The sequence below is a fragment of the Aegilops tauschii genome, chromosome 2 (genome assembly GCF_002575655.3).
Source record: "Aegilops tauschii subsp. strangulata cultivar AL8/78 chromosome 2, Aet v6.0, whole genome shotgun sequence".
Taxonomy (NCBI): Eukaryota; Viridiplantae; Streptophyta; class Magnoliopsida; order Poales; family Poaceae; genus Aegilops; species Aegilops tauschii.
Genome location: NC_053036.3, coordinates 357,496,631 through 357,517,838, shown reverse-complemented (window position 1 = coordinate 357,517,838; position 21,208 = coordinate 357,496,631).

The window sequence follows — 21,208 nt, the reverse complement described above, 5'->3', positions numbered from 1 at the left end:
CGTGCCCCCCTTTTTCAAAATCTTGAAGAAGGTTGGCCCAATGGAGTGCACCCCAGAAGCCGAGCCGACGTTGCAGGATCTGAAGAAATACCTTTCCTCCACGCCAATACTAGTTGCGCCTAAACCACAAGAGCCGTTGCTGCTGTATCTAGCGGCAACGAATCAAGTGGTCAGCGCCGCACTGGTAGCACAGAGGGAGGTCGACGAGGAGGTAGTGGAAATGGCAGGACCGGCGGATGGCAAGCCAGAGATTCCCCCGACAGGGCCTGTTGCCGATAAGGCGAGGCCCCCGGCAGAGTCTGACGCCATCGGAGCAGTGCCCGCGTAGTCAAGTGAAGTGGGGCAGAAGAAGAAGATGATGCAGCACCTGGTTTACTTTGTCAGCTCCCTCTTGCAGGGGGCTAGGTCGAGTCCGGTGTGCAGAAATTGCTCTTTGGCCTCCTTATGGCCTCGAGGAAGCTGCGTCATTACTTCCAAGCCCACGAGATCACTGTCGTCACTCACCTCCCGTTGCAACAGATACTGCACAACCCAGATGCGACCGGAAGGATTTGGAATGGGCCTTGGAGTTGTCGAGCTTTGGGTTGAAGTTTGAAAGTACCTCGACAATCCAGAGCAGAGTGTTGGCGGAGTTCATTGCAGAATGGACCTCGACGCCCGACGAAGAAATCCGGGAGACTGCTCTCCCCGGCAAGGAAGCAAGCCGCGACTGGATCATGTACTTTGATGGGGCTTTCTCGCTGCAACGCGCCGGTGCCGGTGTGCCGCTTTTCGCACCCACCGAAGAGCACTCAAGTATGTGATCCAGATGCACTTTCCCAGGGAGATGTCCACAAACAACACTGCTGAATACGAGGGGCTGCTTGCGGGTCTCAGGATCGCGGCGGACCTCGGGGTGAAAAAGCTCATCGTCAGGGGTGATTCACAGCTAGTCGTCAGACAAGTTAACAAGGATTATCAGAGTCCGTTGATGGAGGCCTACGTAGATGAGGTGAGGAAACTGGAGGAGCGCTTCGACGGTATACAAGCGGAGCACGTTCCCCGAGCAGAGAATTACATTGCTGACTACCTGTCAAAGCGCGCTGCATTCAAGCTACCTGTGGAACCAGGTACCTTTTTGCTTCGGTTAACTCAACCATCCGTCGAGCCATCAACAGAGCAGAACAAGCGGAGGAAGTCAGGACCCGGCAAGTACTTTCCCGCCGAGCCCCCAGGGGCTGCCGGCAAGGGAGTTGCCGCGGATCCTGAGCCTGCCGAGGGACGGCTGGCTCTGGCAGGGCGCCAAGCCCTGGCCGTAGAGACGGCTGCCCCCATGGCGAAAGAGATGCCTTTGGTCCTCGCCGTCGAGCCCCAGGCTCCAGCATGGGCACAACATACCGTCCATTTCCTCCAGACAGGGGAACTTCCTGAGGAACAGGAAGAAGCGGAAAAAAGTAGCCCGTCGGTCTGCCTTGTACCAGTTCGTCGATGACGTCCTGTACAGAAGAAGACCGAACGGTGTGAAATTGAAGTGCATCCCCCGGGACGACGGACTGGAGTGCACGGTGGTGGATTTGTTTTATAGAAACTATTGATCTCTCATGCTTCACTTATATTATTTTGAGAGTCTTAAAACAGCATGGCAATTTGCTTTAATTATAATATCATGAGAAATTTGATGCTTGATAATTGTTTTGAGATATAAAGGTGGTAATATCATAGTTGTGCTAGTTGAGTAATTTTGAAATTGAGAAATACTTGTGTTGGAGTTTGTGATTCCCATAGCATGCACGTATGGTGAACCGTTATGTAACGAAGTCGGAGCATGAGGTATTTATTCATTGTCATCCTTTGTGTGGCGGTCGGGATCGCGCGATGGTTAACTCCTACCAACCCATCCCCTAGGAGCATGCATAGTAGTACTTTGGTTCGAGGGCTAATAAATTTTTGCAATAAGTATATGAGTTCTTTATGACTAATGTGAGTCCATGGATTATACACACACTTACCTTTCCGCAATTTTCTAGCCTCTTCGGTACCGTGCATTGCCCTTTCTCACCTTGAGAGTTGGTGCAAACTTCGTCGGTGCATCCAAACCCCGTGATATGATACGCTCTACCACACATAAACGTCCTTATATCTTCCTCAAAACAGCCACCATACCTACCTATTATGGCATTTCCATAGCCATTCCGAGAAATATTGCCATGCAACTTTCCACTATTTCGTTTATCATGACACGCTCCATCATTGTCATATTGCTTTGCATGATCATGTAGTTGACATTGTATTTGTGGCAAAGCCACCGTTCATAATTCTTTCATACATGTCGCTCTTGATTCATTGCATATCCCGGTACACCGCCGGAGGCATCCACATAGAGTCACATTTTGTTCTAAGTATTGAGTTGTAATTCATGAGTTGTAAGTAAATAAAAGTGTGATGATCATCATTATTAGAGCATTGTCCCAAGTGAGGAAAGGATGATGGAGACTATGATTCCCCCACAAGTCGGGATGAGACTCCGGACTAAATAAAAAAAAGGCCATAAAAAAGGAGAAAAGGCCCAAAAAAATGAGAGAAAAAGAGAGAACGGACAATGTTACTATCCTTTTACCACACTTGTGCTTCAAAGTAGCACCGTGATCTTCATGATAGAGAGTTTCTCATTTTGTCACTTTCATATACTAGTGGGAAATTTCATTATAGAACTTGGCTTATATATTCCAACGATGGGCTTCCTCAAATGGCCGAGGTCTTCGTGAGCATGCAAGTTGGATGCACACCCACTTAGTTTCTTTTGTTTGAGCTTTCATACACTTATAGCTCTAAGTGCATCCGTTGCATGGCAATCCCTACTCCTTAAATTAACATCAATTGATGGGTATCTCCATAGCCCGTTGATTAGCCTCGTTGATGTGAGACTTTCTCCTTTTTATCTTCCCACATAACCCCTATCATTATACCTTATTCCACCATAGTGCTATATCCATGGGTTGCGCTCATGTATTGCGTAAAAGTTGAAAAGGCTGAAGCGCGTTAAAAAGTATGAACCAATTGCTTGGCTAAAACCGGGGTTGTACATGATATGAATATTTTGTGTGGGGAAGATGGAGCATAGCCAGACTATATGATTTTGTAGGGATAACTTGCTTTGGCTATGTTATTTTGATAAGACATAATTGCTTGGTTAGCATGCTTGAGTATTATTGTTTTTATGTCAACATTAAACTTTTATCTTGAATCATATCAAATCTGAACATTCGTGCCAAAATAAGAAGAATTACATTGAAATTATGCTAAGTAGCATTCCACATCAAAAATTCTGTTTTTACCATTTACCTACTCGAGGACGAGCAGGAATTAAGCTTGGGGATGCTTGATACGTCTCCAACGTATCTATAATTTTTGATTGTTCCATGCTATGTTATATTCTGTTTTGGATGTTTAATGGGCTTTATTATACACTTTTATATTATTTTTGGGACTAACCTATTAACCGGAGGCCCAGCCCAGAATTGCTGTTTTTTTTGCCTATTTCAGAGTTTCGCAGAAAAAGAATATCAAACGGAGTCCAAACAGAATGAAACCTTCGGGAACGAGATTTTTGGAACAAACGTGATCCAGAGGACTTGGAACCTACGTCAAGAAAGCGACCAGGAGGGCACGAGGTAGGGGGGCGCGCCTACCCCCCTGGGCGCGCCCTCCACCCTCATGGGGCCCACGTTGCTCCACCGACGTACTTCTTCCTCCTATATATACCTACGTACCCCCAAACTACCGGATACGGAGCCAAAAACCTAATTCCACCACCGCAACCTTCTGTACCCGTGAGATCCCATCTTGGAGCCTTTTCCGGCGCTCCGCCGGAGGGGGCATTGATCACAGAGGGCTTCTACATCAACACCCTAGCCTCTCGGATGATGTGTGAGTAGTTTACCTCAGACCTTCGGGTCCATAGTTATTAGCTAGATGGCTTCTTCTCTCTCTTTCTATCTCAATACAAAGTTCTCCACGATTCTCGTGGAGATCTATTCGATGTAATCTTCTTTTGCGGTGTGTTTGTTGAGACCGATGAATTGTGGGTTTATGATCAAGTTTATCTATGAACAATATTTGAATCTTCTCTGAATTCTTTTATGTATGATTGGTTATCTTTGCAAGTCTCTTCGAATTATCAGTTTGGTTTGGCTACTAGATTGATCTTTCTTGCAATGGGAGAAGTGCTTAGCTTTGGGTTCAATCTTGCGGTGTCCTTTCCCAGTAACAGGAGGGGCAACAAGGCACGTATTGTATTGTTGCCATCGAGGATAACAAGATGGGGTTTATATCATATTGCATGAATTTATCCCTCTACATCATGTCATCTTAGTTAAAGCGTTACTCTGTTCTTATGAACTTAATACTCTAGATGCATGCTGGATAGCGGTCGATGTGTGGAGTAATAGTAGTAGATGCAGGCAGGAGTCGGTCTACTTGTCGCGGACGTGATGCCTATATACATGATCATACCTAGATATTCTCATAACTATGCTCAATTCTATCAATTGCTCAACAGTAATTTGTTCACCCACCGTAATACTTATGCTCTTGAGAGAAGCCACTAGTGAAACCTATGGGCCCCGGGTCTATTTTCCATCATATTAATCTCCCGACACTTAGTTATTTTTATTGCCTTTTATTTTACTTTGCATCTTTATTATAAAAATACCAAAAATATAATCTTATCATATCTATCAGATCTCACTTTCGTAAGTGACCGTGAAGGGATTGACAACCCCTTTATTGCGTTGGTTGCGAGGATCTTATTTGTTTGTGTAGGTGCGAGGGACTCGTGCGTGGCCTCCTACTGGATTGATACCTTGGTTCTCAAAAACTGAGGGAAATACTTACGCTACTTTGCTGCATCACCCTTCCCTCTTCAAGGGAAAACCACGCAGTGCTCAAGAGGTAGCAAGAAGGATTTCTGGCGCCGTTGCCGGGGAGATTCACGCCAAGTCAAGGCAAGATTTGATTTCCCGTCAATGAGCCATTTCTGGCGCCGTTGCCGGGGAGTCTACACAAAAGTCAACATACCAAGTACCGATCACAAACTCTTATCTCCTGCATTGCATTATTTGCCATTTGCCTCTCGTTTTCCTCTCCCCCACTTCACCCTTGCCGTTTTATTCGCCTTCTTCCCTTATGCCTTTCTGTTTGTGTTTCCATGTGCCTCCTATTTACTTGCATCTTTGCTTGCTAAAAATCTATTGATATGGATCCACTTAAAGTGTTCTACTTGGATCATCTTCGATCCTTATGCACTCGTGCTGAAACCCCAACTAGCCTAGTTGATGGGAAATCTTTAGATGAGCATGCTCATTTTGTGCATCACCGTTTGTCTGAAAAAGGGAGACTCTTATGGAATGAAATAAACAAATTGTTGTGTTATGCTTGGAATCTTTGTGAAATTTGTGATATTACTTGTTGCTCTAAGAACCCTAAAAAACACCTCCCCTACCTATGTGAGTTTAATGAAAATGAAATCTTATCTTCTTATGCAAAGGGTGTTTATAGCTACTATGATATCGAACAAATTGAAGAATTTGTTGCTTTTAAGGGTTCTTATGAAGTTGCTTCTTTGATTGAAAAGCATGATATTACTCTTTACGAATCTGAAAATTTTGACATACTTGAATATTGCTATGAAAACTATGCTCATAATGTCTATGTCAAAGAATTTATTGAAAGAATGACCGTTGCTTCTAAAGAAAATAATGATATGCACGAATCTATAGATAATTATGATTCCGATGATTTGATTGAATTATCCCTTGATGAACATGATGCTTGCTATCCTTGTGGCCATGATGCCAATATTTATGAAGATGAATTTGCTATAGTGCCTTACGTTAAACATGAGATCGTTGCTATTGCACCCATACTTGGTAGTTCCTTCGATAAAAAGCATGATTGCAATGATTTTACTATAGGTTCTATTGATGTCAATTGTGATAATTATATGCAAAACCCTAAGCTTGGGGATGGTAGTTTTGCTATGTCTACTACTTGTTGCAATGATCATGATTGGGGTGATTCTTCTTATGATCTTGAAAATTTATTTAAGCCCCATGATAAATATGAGATTCATAATAATGTTTGCAATAATATTGAAAGTGGGTTTGGAAGAGTGTCAACTTTAGATCCCACATATTTGGAGAATGTTCAATCTTATGGTATTTTTGATAAAAGTGGGTTTGGAGAGGTCATGACTTTAGTTAATGATATTCCCACTATTCTGGAAGAGTGTCAACTTTACATGCATGTGGATCATGTAGAAATTTTATGTGATAGCTATATTGTTGAATTTGAATATGATCCCACATGTAATTATTATGAGAGAGGAAAATATGGTTGGAGAAAATTTCATGTTACTAAATTACCTCTCGTTATGTTGAGATTGCTATTGTTTCTCACTTCTTCCTTGCATATGCTAGTATGTGCTTGTCTTGATAATTTGTTTTACTATAATATGCCTATGCATAGGAAGTATGCTAGACTTAGATGTGTTTTTCACATGCTTTATGATGCTCTCTTTGTGCTTCAATTCTTGTCCTTCATGTGAGCATCATCGAAATTATCAATGCCTAGCTAGGGGCGTTAAACGATAGCGCTTGTTGGGAGGCAACCCAATTTTATTTTAGTTTTTTTTGATTTTTGGTTCTGTTTAGGAATAAATATTTGATCTAGCCTCTGGTTAGATTTGTTTTTATGTTTTAATTAGTGTTTGTGCCAAGTTAAACCTATAGGATCTTCTTGGATGATAGTTATTTGATCTTGCTGAAAATTCCAGAAACTTTCTGTTTACGAAAACAATTGTTAAAAATCACCAGAACGTGATAAAATATTTATTCCAATTGCTGATGATCAATAAACAAATTGTCTAGGCCGCCCTATTTTGGTAGAAGTTTTGGAGTTCCAGAAGTTTGCGTTAGTTACAAATTACTACAGACTGTTCTGTTTTTGACAGATTCTGTTTTTTCGTGTGTTGTTTGCTTATTTTGATGAATCTATGGCTAGTAAAAGAGTTTATAAACCATAGAGAAGTTGGAATACAGTAGGTTTAACACCAATATAAATAAAGAATGCGTTTATTACAGTACCTTCAAGTGGTGTTTTGTTTTCTTTCGCTAACGGAGCTCACGAGATTTTCTGCTAAGTTTTGTGTTGTGAAGTTTTCAAGTTTTGGGTAAAAGATTTGATGGATTATGGAACAAGGAGTGGCAAAAGCCTAAGCTTGGGGATGCCTATGGCACCCCAAGATAATCTAAGGACACCAAAAAGCCAAAGCTTGGGGATGCCCCGGAAGGCATCCCCTCTTTCGTCTACTTCCATCGGTAACTTTACTTGGAGCTATATTTTTATTCACCACATGATATGTGTTTTGCTTGGAACGTCTTGTATGATTTGAGTCTTTGCTTTTTAGTTTACCACAATCATATTTGCTGTACACACATTTTGAGAGAGACACACATAAATTGGAATTTATTAGAATACTCTATGTGCTTCACTTATATCTTTTGAGCTATATAGTTTTTGCTCTAATGCTTCACTTATATTTTTTAGAGCACGGTGGTGGATTTGTTTTATAGAAACTATTGATCTCTCATGCTTCACTTATATTATTTTGAGAGTCTTAAAACAGCATGGAAATTTTCTTTAATTATAATATCATGAGAAATTTGATGCTTGATAATTGTTTTGAGATATAAAGGTGGTAATATCATAGTTGTGCTAGTAGAGTAATTGTGAAATTGAGAAATACTTGTGTTGGAGTTTGTGATTCCCGTAGCATGCACGTATGGTGAACCGTTATGTAACGAAGTCGGAGCATGATGTATTTATTGATTGTCATCCTTTGTGTGGCGGTCGGGATCGCGCGATGGTTAACTCCTACCAACCCTTCCCCTAGGAGCATGCGTAGTAGTACTTTGCTTCGAGGGCTAATAAATTTTTGAAATTAGTATATGAGTTCTTTATGACTAATTTGAGTCCATGGATTATACGCAGACTTACCTTTCCGCAATTTTCTAGCCTCTTCGGTACCGTGCATTGCCCTTTCTCACCTTGAGAGTTGGTGCAAACTTCGCCGGTGCATCCAAACCCCGTGATATGATATGCTCTATCACACATAAACCTCCTTATATCTTCCTCAAAACAGCCACCATACCTACCTATTATGGCATTTCCATAGCCATTCCGAGATATATTGCCATGCAACTTTCCACCGTTTCGTTTATCATGACACGCTCCATCATTGTCATATTGCTTTGCATGATCATGTAGTTGACATTGTATTTGTGGCAAAGCCACCGTTCATAATTCTTTCATACATGTCGCTCTTGATTCATTGCATATCCCGGTACACCGCCGGAGGCATCACATAGAGTCACATTTTGTTCTAAGTATTGAGTTGTAATTCATGAGTTGTAAGTAAATAAAAGTGTGATGATCATCATTATTAGAGCATTGTCCCAAGTGAGGAAAGGATGATGGAGACTATGATTCCCCCACAAGTCGGGATGAGACTCCGGACTAAATAAAAAAAATAGGCCATAAAAAAGGAGAAAAGGCCCAAAAAAATGAGACAAAAAGAGAGAAGGGACAATGTTACTATCCTTTTACCACACTTGTGCTTCAAAGTAGCACCGTGATCTTCATGATAGAGAGTCTCTCATTTTGTCACTTTCATATACTAGTGGGAAATTTCATTATAGAACTTGGCTTGTATATTCCAATGATGGGCTTCCTCAAATGCCCGAGGTCTTCGTGAGCAAGCAAGTTGGATGCACACCCACTTAGTTCCTTTTGTTTGAGCTTTCATACACTTATAGCTCTAAGTGCATCCGTTGCATGGCAATCCCTACTCCTTGCATTAACATCAATTGATGGGCATCTCCATAGCCCGTTGATTAGCCTCGTTGATGTGAGACTTTCTCCTTTTTGTCTTCCCACATAACCCCTATCATTATACCTTGTTCCACCATAGAGCTATATCCATGGCTTGCGCTCATGTATTGCGTAAAAGTTGAAAAGGCTGAAGCGCGTTAAAAAGTATGAACCAATTGCTTGGCTAAAACCGGGGTTGTACATGATATGAATATTTTGTGTGGGGAAGATGGAGCATAGCCAGACTATATGATTTTGTAGGGATAACTTGCTTTGGCTATGTTATTTTGATAAGACATAATTGCTTGGTTAGCATGCTTGAGTATTATTGTTTTTATGTCAACATTAAACTTTTATCTTGAATCATATCAAATCTGAACATTCATGCCAAAATAAGAAGAATTACATTGAAATTATGCTAAGTAGCATTCCACATCAAAAATTCTGTTTTTACCATTTACCTACTCGAGGATGAGCAGGAATTAAGCTTGGGGATGCTTGATACGTCTCCAACGTATCTATAATTTTTGATTGTTCCATGCTATGTTATATTCTGTTTTGGATGTTTAATGGGCTTTATTATACACTTTTATATTATTTTTGGGACTAACCTATTAACCGGAGGCCCAGCCCAGAATTGCTGTTTTTTTTGCCTATTTCAGAGTTTCGCAGAAAAAGAATATCAAACGGAGTCCAAACAGAATGAAACCTTCGGGAACGAGATTTTTGGAACAAACGTGATCCAGAGGACTTGGAACCTACGTCAAGAAAGCGACCAGGAGGGCACGAGGTAGGGGGGCGCGCCTACCCCCTGGGCGCGCCCTCCACCCTCATGGGGCCCACGTTGCTCCACCGACGTACTTCTTCCTCCTATATATACCTACATACCCCCAAACTACCGGATACGGAGCCAAAAACCTAATTCCACCGCTGCAACCTTCTGTACCCGTGAGATCCCATCTTGGGGCCTTTTCCGGCGCTCCGCCGGAGGGGGCATTGATCACAGAGGGCTTCTACATCAACACCCTAGCCTCTCGGATGATGTGTGAGTAGTTTACCTCAAACCTTCGGGTCCATAGTTATTAGCTAGATGGCTTCTTCTCTCTCTTTGGATCTCAATACAAAGTTCTCCACGATTCTCGTGGAGATCTATTTGATGTAATCTTCTTTTGCGGTGTGTTTGTTGAGACCGATGAATTGTGGGTTTATGATCAAGTTTATCTATGAGCAATATTTGAATCTTCTCTGAATTCTTTTATGTACGATTGGTTATCTTTGCAAGTCTCTTCGAATTATCAGTTTGGTTTGGCCTACTAGATTGATCTTTCTTGCAATGGGAGAAGTGCTTAGCTTTGGGTTCAATCTTGCGGTGTCTTTTCCCAGTGACAGCAAGGCACGTATTGTATTGTTGCCATCGAGGATAACAAGATGGGGTTTATATCATATGGCATGAATTTATCCCTCTACATCATGTCATCTTACTTAAAGCGTTACTATGTTCTTATGAAATTAATACTCTAGATGCATGCTGGATAGCGGTCGATGTGTGGAGTAATAGTAGTAGATGCAGGCAGGAGTCGGTCTACTTGTCGCGGACGTGATTCCTATATACATGAGCATACCTAGATCTTCTCATAACTAGGCAGGAGTCGGTCTACTTGTCGCGGACGTGATTCCTATATACATGATCAGGGCCATGTCTCTTTCCTTCTTGCCGTGCCTGTTCTGCTTCATCTTCTGAGAAAAGCTCGACTCGGGGTGCATTATGAGGCAAGTCACTCAGGAGTACAGCTTCAGCTCCATAGACCAAGAAGAATGGAGTTCGGCCAGTCGACCGATTGGGAGTTGTCCTCAATCACCAAAGCACTGATGGAAGTTCATCGACCCAGGCGCCTGCTGCACGCTTGGGATCATGCATCAGTCGGGGTTTCAGTCCTTTGAGAATCAATCCGTTTGCTCTTTCAGCTTGTCCATTCGACTGGGGGTGGGCGACTGAAGCATAGTCGACTCGAGTGCCTTGAGAAGCGCAAAAGGCTCTGAACTCATCAGATTTGAAGTTCGACCCATTGTCAGTGATGATGCTATGCGGAATACCATATCTGAATGTTAACTCTCTGATGAAGCTGACAACAGTACTAGCTTCAAGATTTTTGATAGGCTTGGCTTCAATCCATTTGGTGAACTTGTCGACTGCCACGAGCACATGAGTGAAGCCGCTCCTACCAGTCCTCAGCGGTCCAACCATTTCCAATTCTCAAACAGCAAAGGGCCAGATGAGTGGAATGGTCTTCAGGGCTGATGCAGGCTCGTGAGACATGTTGGAGTAAAATTGGCAACCTTCACATTTGTCGACTATTTATTTTCCCATCTCATTTGCTCGTGGCCAATAAAACCCCGCTCGGTATGCTTTGGCCACAATGGTCCGAGAGGACGCATGGTGACCACAGGTCCCCGAGTGGATGTCATTGAGGATCACTCGACCTTCTTCTGGTGTTATGCATTTCTGGCAGACTCCAGTCACACTTTCTTTGAACAGCTATCCCTTTATCAAAGCGAAGGCTTTGGATCGACGAACGATCTGTCGAGCCTCTTCTTCGTCATCTGGGAGTTCCTTCCTAAGAATGTACGCGATGTACGGTACTGTCCAGTCGGGAGTGATGACCAAAACCTCCATGATCATGTCGACCACGGCTGGGACTTCGACTTCAGTCGGATCAGTGGCACTCTTTGGTTGCGGGGGCTCTTCAGTGAAAGGATCTTCTTGAACTGAAGGTGTACAAATATGTTCCAAGAACACATTGTTGGGAATGGCCTCCCTCTTGGAACCTATCTTTGCCAGATCATCGGCTGCTTGATTTTTCAATCGGGGTATGTGATGGAGATCTAACCCCTCAAACTTCTTCTCTAACTTTCTCACTACATTCCAATAGCCAGTCATAGCTGGGCTTCTGACGTCCCACTCCTTCATCACTTGATTAACCACTAAATCCGAGTCGCCGTAGACCATGAGGCGACGGACGCCGAGCGAAATGGCCATACGCAACCCGTACAGAAGTGCTTCATATTCAGCTTCGTTGTTGGAGGAGTCAAAACGAATCTGGAGAACATAGCTGAGTTTGTCACCTCGGGGGGATACCAATACCACCCCAGCACCGGAACCATTCAGCATCTTGGACCCATCGAAGAACATGGTCCAATGCTCCGAGTGAATCTGAGTCGGCAGTTGCTGTTCGACCCACTCGGCGAGGAAATCTGCTATTGCTTGGGACTTGATAGCTTTCTTTGCCTCAAACATGATATCCAAGGGAAGGAGTTCAATCGCCCACTTTGCCACTCGACCAGTTGCATCTCTGTTGTTCATGATCTCTGACAATGGTGCGTCGCTGACGACTGTAATGGAGTGATCAGAGAAGTAATGTGCAACCTTCTTCGTGGTCATGTAAATCCCATAAACAAGCTTCTGATAATGTGGATATCTTTCCTTGGATGGAGTCAGAACTTCAGAAACATAGTATACTGGGCGCTGAACTTTATAGGCTTTTCCTTCTTCTTCCCGCTCGACCGTGAGTACCGTACTGACAACTTGTCCTGTGGCTGCAATATAAAGCAGTAAAGGCCCTTTGCTGATTGGGGCAGCAAGCACCGGCTGGGTGGAAAGCAGGGCTTTGAGTTGTGCAATCGCTACGTCAGCTTCATCTGTCCACTTGAACTTGTCAGATTTCTTCATCAGTCGGTAAAGAGGCAGGGCCTTTTCACCGAGATGAGATATGAATCGACTCAAGGCGACCAAACAACCAGCAAGCTTCTGGACATCATGTACACGCACAGGGCGCTTCATCCGGAGTACGGCACCAACTTTCTCTGGGTTTGCGTCGATCCCTCGTTCGGAAATGAGGAAACCGAGCAACTTTCCGCCAGGAACTCCGAATGTACACTTTGATGGATTAAGCTTGATATCATAGCTTCTGAGGTTGGAAAAAGTTTCAGCAAGGTCAGCCAGCAGGTCGGAACCCTTTCACGACTTGACCACAATGTCATCCATGTATGCTTCCACATTCCGACTGATTTGAGTGAGGAGACACTTCTGAATCATCCTCATGAATCTGGCTCTAGCGTTCTTCAGGCCGAATGGCATGGTGACATAACAGAAGCATCCGAATGGAGTGATGAATGCCGTTTTTATCTCATTGGGTCCATATAGTTGGACCTGATGATACCCGGAATAGGCGTCCAGAAAAGACAATCGCTCACACCTCGCAGTTGAGTCAACGATTTGGTCGATGCGGGGGAGAGGAAAATGATCTTTCGGGCAGGCCCGATTGATATGCTTGAAGTCAATGCACATGCGAAGTGAATCGTCCTTCTTAGGGACCATGACAACATTGGCGAGCCAGTCGGAGTGGTAAATCTCTCGGATGAACTCAATTGCCAGAAGCCGAGCCACTTCCTCACCAATTGCTTTTCTCTTCTGTACGGCGGACCGTCGAAGATGTTCCTTGACTGGTTTTACTTTCGAGTCGACTCGCAAACAATGCTCAGCCAGTCCCCTGAGTACACCCGGCATGTCAGAAGGTTTCCGTGAAAAGATGTCCCAGTTCTCACGGAGGAACTGGATGAGCGCTTCTTCCTATTTGCTGTCGAGTGATGTTGAGATATGAGTAGGAGCAGCATCAGGGTCAGTCGGGTGAATATGAATTGGCTTGGTTTCATCGGATGACTGAAATGCAGAATCAGTGCCAGGCTTCTTGGAGCGCAACTAATCAGTCGGATCTGCGTTCTTCCGGTATTCTTGCATTTCGACTGCTGCCATTTGTGCATCGGTGATTTTTGAGCCCTTCTGGAAGCAATCTTCTGCCTTCTGCCGATTTCCAGTGATAGTGATCACTCCTCTGGGACCAGGCATTTTCAACTTCAGGTACACGTAACATGGTCGAGCCATGAAACGTGCATAGGCAGGCCTACCCAGAATGGCATGATAAGCACTCTGGAAATCCACTACTTCAAATGTCAACTTTTCTTTGCGGTAATTCTTGGAATCACCAAAAACCACATCAAGGGCGATCTGGCCGAGTGATTCAGCCTTCTTGCCAGGTATGATGCCATGGAAACTCATATTGCTTTCACTAAGCTTGGACATCGTAATTATTGGAAATATGCCCTAGAGGCAATAATAAAATGGTTATTATTATATTTCCTTGTTCATGATAATTGTCTATTGTTTATGCTATAATTGTGTTATCCGGAAATTATAATACATGTGTGAATACATAGACCACAACATGTCCCTAGTGAGCCTCAAGTTGAGTAGCTCGTTGATCAATAGATGGTTACGGTTTCCTATGTTGGAGATATGCCCTAGAGGCAATCATGTGATGATGATATTTCCATATGTATTCATGAGTCCTTTGTATTGTCCTTGAACATCATCAATGATATGTATCAATAAGTATGTGACTTGTTTGTGGAACTATGTATTGTATGATGATTGTTTTAATGGTCCCTAGTTGATAAGGTTATGCGGACACATATCCTTGACTAGTATACGACTCGGTTGATGACTATGTTTCACAAGTCATGTGCATGGAGATGCTAAACCGATAGTATGGGCTCGGGGATGGAGATCACTGAGCCGGACAGACCCACTTTGAGACGCAGCGAGATATAGTCATGTGTTAGTCTCAAGTGCAATGTCTATGCCATGTCCTAGACCTGAGGTCCTCGCATGTTCTCGGGATGAGGATCGACTCACTTAGGGTCTATCAAACGCTACTCCGTAACTGGGTAGTTATAAAGGTAGCTTTCAGGTGAGTCGTGAGACATGCCGCGAGACATGGTTGACCAAGATGGAATTTGCCCCTCCTATTTGGAGAGATATTCTCTGGGCCCTCTCGAGTGATCAGCTTTGGAAAGCATGGCCATGCGACTTGGGTTAAGTGTTAACCCAGTTCGGGAATCTGTATCATGGTTTCGAGAAGAGAGGTCGAGCTAACACAAGGGTGACAAGTACTCGCCTTGAGCTCGACAACAAATATCATGAGGCAAAAGGAATGTTGCATATGCCACATTGTTGAGGTTCGTCAAACGACTTTACGCCCACATGGAAGTTGGCACGTTCTGCTAGGAGCCGCTACCAACTATCGACTCTCGTCGTGTCCATGTGTACGTGAACCTATAGGGTCGCACACTTAAGGGGCTGCAGCCCATTCGGATTGGATCTGAGTGGAAAATGGATGTGGACTCCTAGTGGGCTCAAGTGTTGAGCCCACCTCCGAGGTCTATATAAAGGGGAGTGGGCACACCACTTAGGGGGATCGGTTTGAACCCTGGTTAGCCACCGCCACTCCCCATGCCCATGTCGCGCGACCGGACCTAGCAGTCCGCCGCTCGACGCTGCTCCCTGTACGTGTGGATACCTTGGAGGCATCGCATCTGCGGTGCTTGGACGAACCGTTCGAGGGAACCGCGAGGTGCCGTTCGCGGGAGATCACCGTTCACGGGTCTTCGCTGTTCACGGGAGATCGGCAACGCGAGGAGGAGACGGCCCGGGAGATCGGCTACACGCATCACCAACTCTACTTCCGCTGTGGTGACTGCGCATCTAGTGGTAAACCCGATCCCGTGATCTATTTCCAGCATCATGATCTTGGGTGCGCGGTAGAAAATTTTATTTGGCGCTAGCGTAGCATACCGCGTGTTCCAACAGTGGTATCAGAGCCTCCGCTGTGTAGTAATAGATTCGATGATATGCATATGAGATATGTAGATCGGTTCAGGTGCGGGTCGATGAGATCGGTCGCGCATGTCAGTGTTGAAGGTTGGTTTCGTGATCGTTTCCGTGATCGTGATGCAGAGGTCGTGACACGACTTACCCCTACCGGTCGGTTGTCCGCCATCGGGGTAGACAGTGGAACGTAAATCCGGATGCAGCACGCGAAGATCAATGAGATTGATCGAACCGGAACATAGATCAACACCTTGGAAATGTGATTTCCGCGGTGTTGAAATCTGTTGGAGCGGTCTCGGTAAAACGGCTGTAACTTTTGCATACGAACTCCGATTTTGCTCCACGACCTGTCAAACTGAAGCTAACGAAAAGTTGGATTAGCAGCAAAATCCTGGTACAGGAATTCAGCGCTTCTGGATAGGCCAAAATCCTCTTGGAAGATAGAGTTTCAGGAGGTTTTATCTTCGGCGGTAGAACGTCTGACTCGTTTTTGCAGGGAATGACTGTGATTTGGTATAGCCCATGTATGTTGCTTGTATATTATTGTTTCATGACCCGCGTGTCATGAGTGCGGCAACCGGCAGGAGCCATATGGTTGCCCCATTATTGTATTAATGACCTGCGTGTCAGCATGAGAAGCCATGTAATGTAATTTACTTTCAGTAGCTATTAGTTTTTAATATCATAGTATCTTATGTAACATTTGGCGGTTGACACCATGGCGTGGAGATGGAGATCACCACGAGGACAACCATGCATGGGCAGACTACGCACGTGGAGATGGAGATCATCACGCGCTGTGAAAAGGGGCTATACCATATCACACATACATAAACTGCCTGTGAAAGTTTATCCCTTTTATGCACCCTTCCTTTTGCATGGTAGATGTTTTAAGTAGGGTGATCCCTCAAAGAATGTCAAGTACAAATGCCTCCCCAATTGCTGCACCTTCACATGTCAAGTATATTTAGTGGCGGGCCTATGAAATTAGGGTGCCACTAGATCTCCTTGAAGTGATGGGTTTGTGTCGGACACTTACACACGGAGCATTGGTTGACTTGTCGTGGCTATCAAAACAGTTTTGGGCTACGAGGCATAGGAGTTGGCGAGGTATGAGATGTCCCCAACAACAAGAGTCGTATGAAGATACGATTAGCAAGAGTTGCTTACCGAGTGATCTTGTCCTCTAGCGGTGATGCAAAAGCTCACTAGTTGACATGTTGATCTTGGATCTTGAATCACTAAGTATCAACCGAGGGATGTTGATTTTAGTGGGAGTAATGATCTTATTAAAATGTTTAATATGAATTACTCTTCATGAATACATGTCTTAGTGTTTTGCATATTTCTGTTGTAGATCAATGGCACCACCTGCTCAAGTTACCCCTTTTGCGTTGAAATCGATCCTTTAAAAAGATAAATTGAATGGAACAAACTTTACCACCTGGTATAGAAACCTGAGAATTGTTCTTAGGCATGAGAAAAAGGAACAAGTTCTAGAGAATCCGCTTCCAGAGGAACCTGCCGATAATGCTAATGCCACAGCCAGAAATGCCTACCAGAAACTCGTTGATGAATCAAACGAGATCAGCTGTCTCATGCTGGCTTCTATGGAGCCCGATCTGCAGCAGCAGTTTCAAAATATTGAGGCTTTCGATATGATCGAGAACCTTAAGAGCATGTTTCAAATGCACGCCAGGACCGAAAGGTTCAACGTCTAGTGATCCTTGATGGATTGTAAACTGAAAGAGGGTGATCCACTGAGCCCGCATGTGATCAAGATGATCGGGTACATGCAAGCTCTGGATAGGCTGGGCTTCCCACTTGGGGATGAGTTGTCGATAGATACAATTCTGGGTTCTCTTCCGGACAGCTATGGGCCGTTCATCTCGAACTACCATATGCATGGGATGGAAAAGAAGCTCACTGAATTGCATGGATGCTCAAAGTGGCAGAGCAAGATATCAAGAAAGGTACACATCGTCAAGTGTTGATGGTGCAGAACTCGGCTAAGTTCAAGAAGAGCTGGTCCAAGAAAAAGGCTAAGGCAAAGGGCAAAGAGAAGGAGGCAACTCCAACTACAGCCGCGCCTAAGTCAAGGACGGCTTCGGGGAGTATTTGCTTTCATTGCAAGGAACCCGGACACTGGAAAAGGAACTGTAGCAAGTGGCTTGTCGAGAAGGGCAAGAAGAGTGGAAGTATGACTTCTTCTTCAGGTACACTTGTTGTATATGTTATAGACATTTATCTTGCTGATGTTTCTAGTAGCTCTTGGGTATATGATACCAGATCGGTTGTTCACATATGCAACTCGATGCAGGGGCTAAGCAGAACTAGGAATGTCGCAAGAGGAGAAGTTGACATTCGCGTCGGGAATAAGCAAGAGTTGCTGCATTGGCCGTCGGCACTATGCAACTTAATTTACCTTCAGGATTTGTAATGGAACTTGATAATTGTTATTATGTTCCTGCTTTGAGTCGAAACATTATTTCTGCCTCATGTGTGAAGAGACAAGGTTATGAATTCAGTATTAAGGACAATGGTTGTTCTATTTACTTGAATAATATGTTTCATGGCTTTGCACCCGTTGTAAATGGGTTATTTATCCTAGATCTTGAAGGTGAATCAGTCTATAACATAAATGTCAAGAGGCATAAACCTAATGAGATAAATCCGACTTATATCTGGCATTGTCGACTAGGACACATTAGTCAAAAGTGCATGAAGAAGCTCCATGATGATGGAATTCTAACTTCGTTTGAGTTTGAATCATTCGAGACATGCGAGTCTTGCCTACTCGGTAAGATGACTAAGACTCCTTTTGCAAAGAGTTGCGAGAGGGCGTCCGAGTTGTTGGAACTTATACATAGTGATGTATGTGGACCAATGAGCACGGCAGCCAGAGCTGGTTTCCAATACTTCATGACTTTCACCGACGACTTGAGTAGATATGGATATGTCTACTTGATGAGGCGCAAGTCAGAAACTTTTGAAAAGTTCAAGGAGTTTCAGAACGAAGTGGAAAATCAACTCGGCAAGAAAATCAAACTTCTACGATCTGATCGTGGCGGTGAGTATATGAGCCAGGAGTTTGATGATCATCTAAAGAATCGTGGAATAGTTCCACAACTGACTCCTCCGGGTACGCCACAGAGAAATGGTGTGTCAGAATGGAGGAATCGGACCCTGTTGGACATGGTCCGATCGATGATGAGTCAGTCGGATTTACCCTTGTCATTTTGGGGATACGCTCTAGAAACTGCAGCTTTCACACTAAACAGGGTACCATCTAAGTCCGTAGATAAGACACCATATGAGATATGGACTGCGAAGAGTCACAGTTTGTCTTTTCTGAAAATTTGGGGATGTGAAGCATATGTCAAGCGACTCCAGTCGGATAAGCTCACACCCAAATCGGACAAGTGCATATTCATGGGATATCCAAGGGAAACCTTGGGATATTACTTCTACAACCGTGAAGAGGGCAAAGTGTTTGTCGCTCGACATGGAGTTTTCCTTGAGAAAGAGTTTCTCAATCGGAAGGCTAGTGGGAGGACGGTCCGACTAGAAGAAATTCGAGAACCACACGGGGACGTTCCGGTAGGTGATACTGTCACACCGGAGTTAGTCAGGGAACCCGTAGTGGAGTCAACACCGGTTCCACGGAGGTCGGAAATGTTACGCAATTTGCATGACTGCAATGTGTTGTTCTTGGAGAACAACGAGCCGACTACGTATGCGGAAGCGATGGAGAGCCCTGATTCCGAGTTATGGCTTGAGGCCATGAGATCCGAATTAAAGTCCATGGATGACAATCAAGTTTGGAACTTGGTTGATCTGCCAGATGGCGTTCGAGCCATTGAGTGCAAGTGGATAAGGCTCGACTTGTTGCTAAAGGTTATCGACAAGTTCAAGGAGTTGACTACGATGAGACTTACTCACCGGTAGCGATGCCTAAATCAATTCGGATCATTCTTGCTATAGCGGCATATTTCGACTATGAAATATGGCAGATGGATGTCAAAACGGCTTTCCTTAATGGAAATTTAACCGAGGATGTGTATATGACACAACCCAAGGGTTTTGTCAATCCAAAGAAGTCTAGCATGGTATGCAAGCTTCAGAGATCCATTTATGGATTAAGGCAAGCATCTCGGAATTGGAACATTCGTTTTAATGAAGCTGTCAAAGAGTTTGGCTTCATCAAGAATGACTGTGATCATTGTGTATTCAAGAAGGTCAGTGGGAGCTCAGTTGCATTTCTGATCTTATATGTGGATGACATATTATTGATTGGAAATGATGTTCAAATGCTTGAATCTGTCAAGGACTCATTGAAAAATAGTTTTTCTATGAAGGACTTGGGAGAAGCAGCTTACATTTTGGGAATCAAGATCTATAGAGATAGATCGAGAAGGCTTATTGGATTAAGCCAGAGTGCGTATATTGACAAGGTGTTGAAGCGGTTCAACATGCAAGATGCCAAGAAAGGTTTCTTGCCCATGTCACATGGCATTAGTCTTAGCAAGACTCAGAGTCCTACGACTCCTGATGAGCGAAGACGCATCGATGGGATTCCGTATGCTTCGGCTGTTGGGTCCATCATGTATGCTATGGTATGTACTCGTCCCGATGTTAGTTTTGCTCTTAGCGTGGTGGGCAAATACCAGTCTGATCCAGGGGAGAGTCACTGGACAGCAGTTAAGAATATCCTTAAGTACTTGAGAAGGACTAAGGATATGTTCCTGGTTTATGGAGGTGAGGATGAGCTCGTTGTAAATAGTTACACCGATGCTAGTTTCCAAACAGATAGGGATGATAGTCGATCGCAATCTGGGTTTGTGTTCATTCTGAACGGAGGAGCAGTGAGCTGGAGGAGCTCCAAGCAAGATACGGTAGCTGATTCTACAACAGAGGCCGAGTACATTGCGGCTTCTGAAGCTGCAAAAGAAGGTGTTTGGGTGAAGAATTTTATTTCTGATCTTGGTGTGGTTGAGGGCGTGTCTAATCCATTGGACATCTATTGTGATAATAGTGGTGCCATTGCACAAGTCAAGGAACCACGGAACCATCATAAAACCCAACACATACTCAGGCGTTTTAACCTTATTCGCGACATTGTCGAAAGAGGTGATGTAAACATATGCAAGGTACACACGGATGCAAATGTTGCTGATCCATTGATGAAGCCTCTCCCACGTCCGAAGAATGAGGCACACATGAGCTCCATGGGCATACGATGCCTAAATGATTGACTCTAGTGCAAGTGGGAGACTATTGGAGATATGCCCTAGAGGCAATCATGTGATGATGATATTTCCATATGTATTCATGAGTCCTTTGTATTGTCCTTGAACATCATCAATGATATGTGTCAATAAGTATGTGACTTGTTTGTGGAACTATGTATTGTATGATGATTGTTTTAATGGTCCCTAGTTGATAAGGTTATGCGGACACATATCCTTGACTAGTATACGACTCGGTTGATGACTATGTTTCACAAGTCATGTGCATGGAGATACTAAACCGATAGTATGGGCTCGGGGATGGAGATCACCGAGCCGGACAGACCCA